This window comes from Poecile atricapillus, chromosome 2, assembly GCF_030490865.1.
Source record: "Poecile atricapillus isolate bPoeAtr1 chromosome 2, bPoeAtr1.hap1, whole genome shotgun sequence".
In the NCBI taxonomy this organism is placed as follows: domain Eukaryota; kingdom Metazoa; phylum Chordata; class Aves; order Passeriformes; family Paridae; genus Poecile; species Poecile atricapillus.
In genome coordinates this window covers 135,479,278-135,491,333 of record NC_081250.1, presented here as the reverse complement: position 1 = coordinate 135,491,333, position 12,056 = coordinate 135,479,278, and positions in this window count along the sequence as shown.

Genomic DNA, 12,056 nt, shown 5'->3' with positions numbered 1-12,056 from the left:
CCATACATTTAAATGCATTCTTCCCTAACAGTAACCTAGGCTAGACAGATTACAAAACCATCATTAAAGTGTGGGTCAGATTTTAATATAACAATGCTTTCTATGTTAAAAATATTTATCTGTACCATATGCTCACATTCCAGACATATATATAATAAAGTTATTCCTCCCTCTCACGGTTTTCAGGCAGCACACAACTCTTCTGAAGGTACTGAAAAATTTCTTACTTGCAGGGGTAAATATCTCAATTGTTAAATGACTCCATATTCATTATTAATTTGCCTGAGAATCTAGAAAGTGACAGTTCTCTGCAGGCCGTGTACTGATACAAGAGAAGCAAAGCAGGAAGTGCCCCAATATGAGAACTGCGATGCCATTTCTGAGCACCTGAATTCCCTGGCAATTGGTGACACTTTCAGAAGGACCATGCACAAGCTTGTTGATTTTTCTGCCTTTGCACTCAAAAATTATAATATTTTCAATGCAGATTTCTTCCTCGAAATCAGCTGACACGAGATTTAGGAAAGAACTTCTCTTTATATGCCCGCAAATACTTTACTACCTTGAGGACATCATAAAACCTGACCCAATCTGCTGTGGTTCCGAAATTCAGAAAAGGGAATGATTATATATTACATTTCAATGTTTACATTTCAGCATCCATTAATTACAGTGTTCTCTAATAGCAGACATATTGCAGTTCTTAGAGGATAACTTGTCTTCTGAACACCACCATGCTAAACTAAATGGGAGACCAGGTTGCCAAAATGCTCTGGTAAATCATGATATGCAGCTATAGAAAAGGCCAGTGAAAAAACCCCTTGTAATAGAAGGATACAATTTCAGGGTCATTCAAGTGCTAGTCAAAATCAGCTCTGCTTCTGTTAGTTTTGTGTCTCACAGGAAAAGTATATAACAGGCATCATCTCTTGGCATAGCTCTTTCTCCTCCTGCAACAGGTGTGGAAACCCAGCACTGTGCTATGGGAGAGAAGACATGACAATAGTCATGGGCAAAAGTACCTTGTATTTCTTCACAAAATACCCACTAAAGTAGTCACCATCAAAAGCTAAGATCATAAATCTACATCTTCAGACTTAAAGTCATACTAAGGAATTAGCATGTTATTATTATGCCTTTATAAACTGATTCCCTGAGGATGATCTCTTCACAGGAATGAAAGCTATCAGATTTCTGGTTTTATTTCCAAGGGAAATATTTGCCTGTCAGGCCAAAGGTCTTAGTAGTGTCTCTTGTCCCCTATCTGCCTCATTCAGAAGATACAAAAAAAAAAAAATTTGAATGTCCATAAGATACCTTATTTTCCTGAGAAGAGGTACAGTTTTCAGGCACAGCACAACAACTTTTCAAAAGGTCTTTTTTGGTCAGCTTCTTTATTTTAATAAGGGATCTGTCATAATGCCATCCCGTGCATGGTTGGCACATGATAACATAAGGCATACTGATAACATACTGATAAGACCGATATAAGTGTTATCAGTAAACCCACAAAAGCCAAAGTTTCACTCTTGCATCAACCAGCACCCAGCACCCTGATGGTCTAGCAGCTCTGTGTGTTATCTCCAGTACTGCACAGACTGTTTTCCTGGCCATCCTAAGTGGGTGATATGAATTGTTGTCTACCCACAAGACTTGTTATTACCCTATCATCTGCTACATCCTTTCACCAGATGGAGACCTCATTCCACATCTCCATCCCACAAAGTCTGTCTTTCTCAATTCCTGCTCTGTCTTCATTTGGCTAACAAAGGCAACCCCTGTGTCCCGAAAAACATGGCTTTTTACTTCACCTGTGTTGTCCTTGCCCTAGCAACCTTGAGGGAAATTCAGATTATAGGACTAGGGGTGTTTCCAAAGCAGGCACTATGAACAGATTGAAGGTCACAGCAGGAACTTATCAGCATTCAAGTGACCAGCACTCAATTACACTATTTGCAAAAGCTGCTTGCATGAATCTCTTCATAGCACAGGTCTTCTGAGTCTTATGACAAGCTAGACACAAAGGCTAGGACCTGATTGTGAAAAACTCCTGGAGAAAGTTGTTCTACACCTCAAATAAAAAGACACAGGCAGGGAGGGCCAGGATGAAAAGATGACTTATGCAGAGAGATCACGCATAAAGGAATTCTTCAAGAAGGGACAGGGAGGGGCTGTAGCTACAGAGTGATTCAAATCTATTGAATTAAACTCAGTTGTAACAAGGAATGTACCCAGGCCTTGGGACTCAGTTGCCTTTTCTATTAAGTTATTAAAATGGTATCTGAACATGTTTCAGCTTACCAAACAACCTTTTCTCTCTCTTGTACATATTTTTGGAGTCTGTTGCCATCAATAGACGGCTGTCCTGCAAGTGACCGCTTAGATGTGAGGTGTGGCAGAGTACAATAATGATAGTGATCCTAATCCACTCCAGGATTCAGCGCCAGAAAATGGACATAGACAAATTTAGCCAGAATTGATGAGAAACCCATGGACTGTAGCTTCAGCTCTAGCTAAAAGAGGCAAATCAGGAAAGCTGTCAAGGGCAGAAAGCCCAGCTGAACAACAGGATATTCATCCTGATGCATCCAGCACTAAGCTGCTCTCGCTATCCTTCGAGGCTGAACAGCCTCAGTCAGGCCTCTCTCCCTTGGCTGAAGGCATAGCAAACCTAGTCCAAATGATCTCCTGAAAACAGTATTTCCTGTGCGCTGAAGATTTGCCCCAGAATGTTGTAATTCTATGCAGCACTACTACATTCACTTTTAAGGGATTCATGTATCAGCAGTGCACCACAGCGTGGGAACTCCACTTCATGTGTCATTAATCCTGCCTGGGGATAGGAAAACGAAGTAGGTGACCTTTTGAAATCTTTCCTATCCCTTTCTTCTACGATAAATATGGATTCAGGATGCAAACTTTCCATTTTATTTTCTTTCTTTATTTTTAAGTCATTCCCCAATTTCTATACCAAAAAGAAAGAAAATATTTAAGGAGATAATCCAAACCATGCTCATTTAATGCCTGAGAAAATAGATAGGTCTGCCAAGCTCTGTCAAGCTCTGAGACCAATCAAGGAAGCCAATTTTTAATTCTATGGATGTCCCATGAGAATACTTGGCTAATATTTATATCTCTGCTCCAATTTGGGTGACTGCCCAACCTCCTCAGCTGACCTCATCCACTAACCCAATGTCAAGAGAAAAGAGAGAGTTGTTTCTCCCTTGTGAAAGCTTCACCACAGGACATCCAGCCCAATTCCAAGTCCCAAGCAGTAGCCACCAAGAATAAAAGATGCATAAGTCCAACTGCTCTTTTGGGTCATGAGACCCATCAGGGGTTTTGTTGTGCTGATGCTTGCTGAGAATTCCAGTGATGCTCAGATTATTTATTTATGCTTTCATATCTAAGCTCTGTGACATGATCACTGAATATATAGAAATATAGATACTTCCCCTTAAAGGTTGTGGTATTCTTCTTGGGTAGCATGATCAGGGTGCACTTTCTCAGACAGGATATGGAGTATCCAGTTGCTTCTAATGCTATGGCTTCAGCTGTGCCACTACCAGCATATGGGAGACAAAATTCAATACAAGATTCTGACAGAAAATTTCTTTCTAGATCCCTCATTCATCCAACCATCGTCTTCCTGTCTGCATTGCAAAGATGTACTATGTATCAAAAGAAAACCTTTTGAACCTGCAGAAAAAAAAATCTAACTAAACTCAAATTATTTTCAGTGATCAGTGACACAAAATAGCTTATTGATATGAAGTTTAGAAAAAGGCATATGTGAATCAAAACATCAGAGTGGCTATGGCAAATAAGCAACTCTTCCAAACACCACAAAGTCAAAAAACCTGCAACTCTTCTCTACACCATTTTTGACCAAAGCCAATTCAAAGAAGAGAAAGATGTTCTTTATTTGAGGGTATTATTTTAGGCTTCTCATAACTATGTCTTTAAGAAAGTCCTTTTAGAAAGCAGAACTGACCGTGTTTGCTCCTGCTCACCTTTAAGTAATAGATTCCTGATTTTCCAAGTTCCCTCATTAAAAGTTAAAGTTATTTTTAACACACCAAATTGTTTAAAGTCAAGTGCTCCTTTTAAAGTCACATGTTAACACAATAAAAAGAATTGTCAAAGGTCTATCATGAAATATGAAATAATATGCTTCATAAAGCAAAGGCTCTTCATGTAAATGAAAGGAAGTCCCATTTCTTTTTTCACCCACCAAAAAACCTACCATTTCAGAAACATGATTTTCACACCCTAACTTCTGACTTTTAAACATGAGGTTGACCACAAACTTTCCTGTTCTAAAGGATTATACTAAAAATGTAATAAATTTTAGAAGAAAGATTACTTACATATCCAAATTGGTGAATAACTTCCTTTCAAACTGACTGAATCTTTCCCAATACAGACAACATACCTTAAACCATAGCGTAATTGAAACTATAAACATGTGCTGCAAACACAGTCCATATCCACCATGGATTTGGTAAAAATTCCATATTTTATATTTCATTAATAAGTGAATGATGGACTCTCCATCTTTTACTTGAGAGGGAAATCTACTCATTTCTGGTAATTTCTTCTTTTTCACCTCTGGGTCACAAGAATTTTGTCCACATCTGAGAGCCATTCCTGACAGCTTCACTCATTAAGGCTTAAGGAATTCTATTTCAAACCTCAGAGCAAAATCTTTGTCACAAATCTGAAGTAGAACAGAGGAAAACCAATCTGTTTTTTCATCACATCTAAGAAAAACAAATCCTGTTACTCCCTTTTTGCTGGTTCCTTCTGTTCGCAGTGTGAAGAGCTGTCTCTGCTAGACCAGATCATTTCTTGCATCACCTTCTGTTACACACCCCTACAAAAAAAAAAATGCATTTCAGGTGTGACTATGTTATTTCTCAGACTAAAGTCACACAAGCTGCTGTTATTAAATCATTCCAGTCTCCAGACTTTCCTTAATGGTCATTCCTGCTATTCTACTGCCATTATGCCAGCAGGATATAACATTTGTTTGAGTATTTTATGGTCCAGATTGATAGTGAATTGGCTTTTATAGCAGCCATAAGTTAAGGAGCAGAAAATTCAGGTAGGTACCAAACTAACAGCTGTGAGTGAAGGGGGGATGAAAATAATATAAATCAGATATTTTCTTTAACTAGTTTACTTCTGCAAACAGGCTGTAAGTGCACTTGGCAAGTGGAAAAGCTGACCAGAAAAGTTTAAAAAAGGAGACATCCTGGTATAGAGGTCAGATTTACATTTTGTTCAACAGCAATTTTAGCAGCACAAATGAGGGGAGAGGGAACTGGGGACTGGAATGAGAGTTGTGACTGAGGATGGCAACAAGGAGGCAGAAGGAAAGGGTTTCCTAAACCAGAGTCTCTGACTACTACAGAACCTCATTTTCTGCAGTGTTTCCTACCTTGGTTTACCACCCCCAGTATCAGATATCTGGGAGTAACACAGGGCTCTGTACCTGGGCTCATAGCACATGATCATACAAACCTCAGCACCATCAAAGCTGCTTGCAGCCTGCCCATGGGGGCACAGCCCCACCAGCCTGCCTCCCACTGAGCACCCACTGCCTTCCTTTTCAGAAGGCAGGCCACTTTCCCAGCCAGGACTGTCAACTGCCAAACACCTCTACAGGCTCTTCAGAGACTGACTTTGACAATTCATGACTCAATCCTTAGAAGAGTTAATAATTTCACACAGACTTATCACCTTCTGTCACAGATTAGCTATTTTCTCACTTTAAAGATGTCTGTCTCTCCCCTGTCAGATCAGTTCCTGTGTCTATACAGCTCTCCTACACATGGTGAGAAATTTAGTGTTGTGAATGGAGCTCTGTGTCCTTGCTAAGCTGGGGGCTGACTGTGTTCCTGCCAGTGTTTGCACAGCAGCCTGCTACGAAGGAAGATGGCCTGGCTGACACTGGAAGTACACCCCAATTGCCAGAGTAGCTTGATCTGAAGGAAAAATATCATTTTTCTGTAACAGTAGTATTCCAAAGCTATTGGAAGCTTTTTCAAAGTTCACAAAAGGCAGGTGCATCTAACAGCACAGAAAAGTGTTTCTTGAAAGCCAGAGAAAATGATGAAAAAATGCTGAAGGAAGCAAATCTGTTCATATCTGTTCCTCAGCATTGCCAAGGACTCTGGACTAACCTTGATTCGCATTGCCTCTACTCCCTATTTCTATTCCACATTATGGTAAATTATATGAGTAGGTAAGAGCCAAATAAAAGTGATATTTCTAGTTGCAAGTGCTGGATCTGCCTTACAGGAAGAAAGATATGTTTCCTCTCCCTCTCAGGTGGTCAGAGTGTACACTGGAGAGACATAAGGGGCACTGGTGGTCACAGACTTGTTAGGATATGTAAGCCTATTGAAATCCATCTTAATCCACAAAACCAAGATAGCACTACAAAGTACTCTGCCTAAGAGGGAGCTGGCTTTCCTACCTCTTTAATCCACATAAGGCAGTGGTTTATAAGATTTTAGGCATTAGTGCCAATGGTCATTATTTCAAAATGTCAAGAAGACTATTTAAAGTCTTAGTCCCTTTACCACCCTATCTCCCCTTGTTTTTCTTTTTCTTGCATTCTTGAGAAATTGAATGGGAATTTAAATATAGTCCCAGTTCACCTCCCCCTGTGATAGATTTTAGCTTCCCCAGAGCAATACATCAGTGTGCTGAGAACTGTCTGCTAGGCAGTTCACTATAGGTATAGGCTACATTCATTCTGTAATGAATTAATAGGGGGAAGTGCAAGCAGGAATGGAGGAAAAAGATACAACCAGATAGCAGGTTTTCAGAAAAAACATCAAAGTAATGCATTTAGTGCTGCTACTGTGGTAGCAACATTTGTTTTCTGAGTATTATCAAACTAGTTTGTATGTCTCAGCTAAGACCTGGAAATAAGTCTTCTTTTAGCTATAAAAATGCAGAGTAAGCTTCAGAAGTGACTGTGTAATAAGCTGGCATCCAGCCCAGTGAAGGGAAAAGCTTTATTCAGGTAGGCATTAACGTACCCATTTATAATTCTAGAATTTGAAAACCCCCGCTTTGTCATTTTATGTTGTGGTAAGGGTAAAATGCATTTTCTTTAAAGTGACTCATCATTCTGCTAAACCAATAGATGTTCTTCCAGGAAAACATTAGCAAGAGTAATCTGGTTGATCTTCTGGATGAACAGAGTTCAAACACAAAAATACCATAGCCTCCATCCTAGTGTAAGAGTAGAGAGCCATGGACTCTTTACCGTTCTACTGGCTCTACCAGTTTGTGTAAACAATCCCCATGGCCTCAAGCCCTAGGAAATTTCCTAAGCAGAAACTACCATTTCATCTGAATTTTTAAGAATCAAAGCTTCTAGAGTGCCCATGAGGACCTTACCTTCAAAACACTTTTCATTTTTTTGTAGTCCGTGTATAGTCCATGTTAATTAACAATGATTTTCAAAATTTCCTTACCATTATTAAAGATATTAATTAACCTAGAATTGCCTTTTTGCCAAACAAGGTGCAGCCAGAAATGGAGATAAGTAAAATTAAGATCATAAATAGGTAGGGAAACCTGGACAAAATGCACCACATTGCACTGCTTTACAGACAGTCAAGTCTAGTGACAGTAATGTAGATGCTGAGCTCTAAACTTAAAGCAGAATGAAATTATGTTCTCTTTATTCTGTGCATACCCCACTCTTCTGTAGATTCAGGTGATTTCTGAAAGAAAAGAGATGTTATTCAGCTCACAGAAACGTACCCACAAAGCCCATACTGTGAAAAAAGGCTCAGCCATGGAGAAGAGATAGAAAAAGTGCAGTGAGTCTGTAACTCAGATGAATAATGTCCAAATTGTAAGAGAAGTGAAACATAATGTTGCTTTGCACCGAGCATGTTGAAAGCATTTCACAATGAATTAGAAGAACAAAAAAAATTCCATCTTCAGTTATGCCAATCAAACCATTCTGTGATTCTACTGTTCTGTGATCTCAGTTCTCCATCAACCCAGAGCTGTTTGTACACCAGCTTCAAGTTTGGGAGGAAACATTTCTGCCAGCTACAGCCCCTGTTCCTTTCATTAAACCAGATATGAGGTTTCTATCTTCACCATTATTGTTCTCAGCTAACTGAAAGCTGGTGAACAATCTCCTGATTTTAAGGAAGGACAAGAAGGAGGATCCCAGAAAATACAGGGCTGTAGATCTCACCTCAATGCCTGGTAAAGTTATGGAGGAGGTATAGAAAAACACCCGGAAGGTGATGCGTCATTGGTCACAACCAGCACGGCATCATGAGGAAAGTCCTGCTTATAAAACCTGATTTCCTTTTATGACAAAGTAGCCACTTATTGATCAAAGGAAGCTAGTTGATGTAATCTTTTCAATTTCAGTACTGTCATAAGACCATTCCAGAAAAAATTTCCAGATTACAGCTGGATACACACATCATGTGATGGGTGAGCAACTGGCTCACAGGGTTTCAGTGAATGGGGTGACATTAGACTGGGGACCTGTCATTAGTGGGGCTCTGCAGGACTCCATTCACAGCCCAGTTCTTTTCAACATCTTCATAAATGACTTGGACATAGGACTGGAAGGGATACTGAGCCAGTTTGCAGATGATACAACACTGGGAGGAGCTGTTGACTCCCTCAAAGAGATGGAGGCCCTGCAGAGAGACCTCAACAAATCAAAAGACTGGGAAATAACCAACTGGGGAATTTCAACAAGGGAGAGTTTTGGATTCTGCAGCTGGGATGGGGCATCCCTGGATGTAAGTAGAGGCTGGGGAATGAGATTCTGGAGAGTGCCATGGAAACGGACCTGGTGGTCTGGGTTGATGGAAAGTTGACCACGAGCCAGCAGTGCCCTGGCAGCCAGGAGGGCCAGCCCTGTCCTGGGGGGCATCAGGCCCAGCATGGCCAGCTGGGCAAGGGAGGGGATTGTCCTGCTTTGCTCTGGGGTGGCCTCACAGCAAGTTCTGGGGGCAGTTTTGGATGCCACAACATAAGAAAGACATTAAACTGCTAGAGAGCACACAAAAGAGAGAAACAAAGATGGTGAAAGGCCTTGAGGAGCAGCTCTACGAGGAGTGGCTGAGGTCACTTGGTCTGTTCAGCCTGGAAAGAGGAAACTGAGGAAATATTTTATTGCAACATGGAGCTTCCTCCTGAGAGACAAAGGAGAGGCAGACACTGATCTCTCTCTGGTGACCAGCAGCAGGAGCTGAGAGAATGCCCTGAAGTTGTGTCAGGGGAGGTTTAGATTGCATTTTAGTAAAAGGTTCTTTTCCCAGCATGTGTCTGGGCACTGCAACAGGCTCGCCAGGGAAGTGATCAGAACACCAATCCTGACAGAGTTCAAGAAGTGTTTGGGCTCTTGAGCACCTGGTGAGAGTCTTGGAGATGGTGCTGTGCAGGTCTGGGAGCTGGACTCAATGTTCTTTGTTGCTCTTTTCCAACTCAGTTTATCAATCTGTGATTCTGTGTGTGTACTGAGCTCTGTACATGGTGGCAGTGCTGGTTAGACTCAAGAGGCTCGAGTGAGTAGATTTTATGCCAAGATATAAGCAATAAATTACAACAAAGAAACAAAGAATTATTTTTGCAGCCAGCAGTGTACATGCAGTAATAACACTGTGTGTGATAATTAATGAAAGACTTTTCTGCAGCTGTTTAGAAGAGTACTATCGATTCAGACTTGAAAGAGCTGATGGATGGCTGTTTGAATACATAAGGAAGAAATTATTTGTTTAATCATTGAACGGAATAAATTAGGATTTCATGTTATTTTGATTCCATGGGAAACATGGTTTACAGCATTTATATTTTTGAAACTATTCTTTAAAAGGGCCAACTCTTTAGCCTAAGAACAGAATGTTTTGATGCCAAACACGGATATACATTCAAATCCCAGTTTTGGTAGGATTTAGATAATACAATCTGGAGTAGAAATGAATAATCCTGATTTAGGCCACAGAAATATTATGAGCTCACAAAGATAAGATTGATAGTTATGCTGAAAGTATGGCAAGCCTTTCCAGGGACCTCAATGTAACATCAGCCTACACTGTGTGTATAAAGACATAAATAAAACAAATAGGAATGCAAAGAGGTTTCATCTTTTCATTTTATCTCATTGGCAACTTAGTTATTTGACATCACCTCTAACCTGGAACACTCAGTGCATACTTGTTCTTCCCTGTAAGGAAACACAGCAATTTGCTTCATTGTAGGAGAGCATATCAGGAACTAAATTGAAAGAGCACTTGGAATTGCTGAACCTCTACCAACTGAGCTGGTTAAGAATATCATAAAAGTTCTTGTTCTTTGAAAATAAAGCCTGCAAGATTAAGTGGCCTTAGTACATACTGAAGATTTCATAGATTCCATCTTAAAGGTGAACTTGAAAGCAGAATATCAAACTCACCAAAGGGAAACTTTCTCTTTTGATTGTTTTTATAAGTCTTATTCTAAATAAATTTCTTATCAAAGTGCCTAAGGAATATTTGACATAGTGCAAGGTGCAGTACTGTGTGACTGTACTTATTTACTTATGCAGAATGAAGAGTCTCAAGAAGATAATTAAACCGGATTAAGTATGAAAGATTACTCAACAAGGTAACTCTTCAGTAAGTCTCTTATTTGATATGGATACACAAATTAATCTTAAGGAAGTCAACTCCATCAGCTGTCATTCCACTATGATCAGGAACTTGGGTGACTTTTAAAAGTGATAAAATTGTCCTACTGAGGTACCTGTCCCGTTTCCCAACAAAAAAATTAATCAATCATTTTCCAAAGCACATTCAGAACTTAGTTTTGGAAAAGAAAAAATTTCAAGGGAAGGATGGAAATTGCAATGTTATCACCACTCTGAAAGACTGGCCAAAAAATTACCACCATGTATATTTTCACTGTCCTAGCAATTGGATAGATATTTATTGATCCTTCTACGTCATCTCCACCTTTATTTTAATAATTGCTACTTTAACCATTATATAGTAACTTTTATTCCATCATATTTGGAAAGATTTTCTGTTTACATGTATTTCTGTTTAGTGGTTTCTGCAGCATAGAAAATTTTGCCTTTTTTTTTTTTTTTTTTTTTTTTATCCTATCATCTTTTTTCCAAGTAGCAGGTAATGTGAAATCAAGACCACATTGAAATAATTGAAAACTTGCCACAGATTACAACACGTAAAAGAAGGTTAGGTCAGAGTTTACAACTGTAAATTGTTCCAGCCATCTAAACTTCTCTGATCCATAGAGGAAACTTCACAAAAAGATACATTTAGGTGAATCAATTTTCTTTATCTTTTTGAGACATGTGAAGTTATCTTGATTAGTTAAGTGTAGTTGTCTTGATTAGTTACTGGCCTTCTATTAACTAAAACAGCCTGGCTACATCTGCTTCTAAAACTGAATTTAAATAGCTGGAACTTGATTACACATACTTCAAATTTGAAAGCATGGATGTTTCTGGTATGTGGTTAGGATTGCAATTGGAGTGTTCCTTGATTCATGCATGTAAGCCTAAGCAGAGGCAAGTAGGATAATGCACAGATGTAGCTCAGGTTTATGTTTGTGGGCTGAGAGCTCCTCTGTGGTTGCAAAAAACAGATCAGGATGAGGCAGTAAAGAAAATTTCTTAATGACACAGTCAATATTAATGTTCCAGCCTGAAATATTTCTTTAATGACCACACTCAGGGTAATACAGTCTTGATGTTCAAATTAAGACACTGAGACATGGGCTTTAGTCATATAACACCAAGGGAATGAGAACATAGAATCACATTCTAGCAAGTTTTCTTAGTATATTAATCAAATGATGGTAAAGAAGAGCTAAAGTCTATTATGCAAGGTTAAAAAAGCAGAAAACAGTACATACAAATACAGATATCATTTCTCTTCCCTCACATTTGTGTCTTATTGTGTTCTCTCTTAGTCCAAAAACATTTGAAAAGCTGAATATATAAATAGAGGTGTCTATTAGAGGGGTTAATTCATATCAGTTCATTAATGACA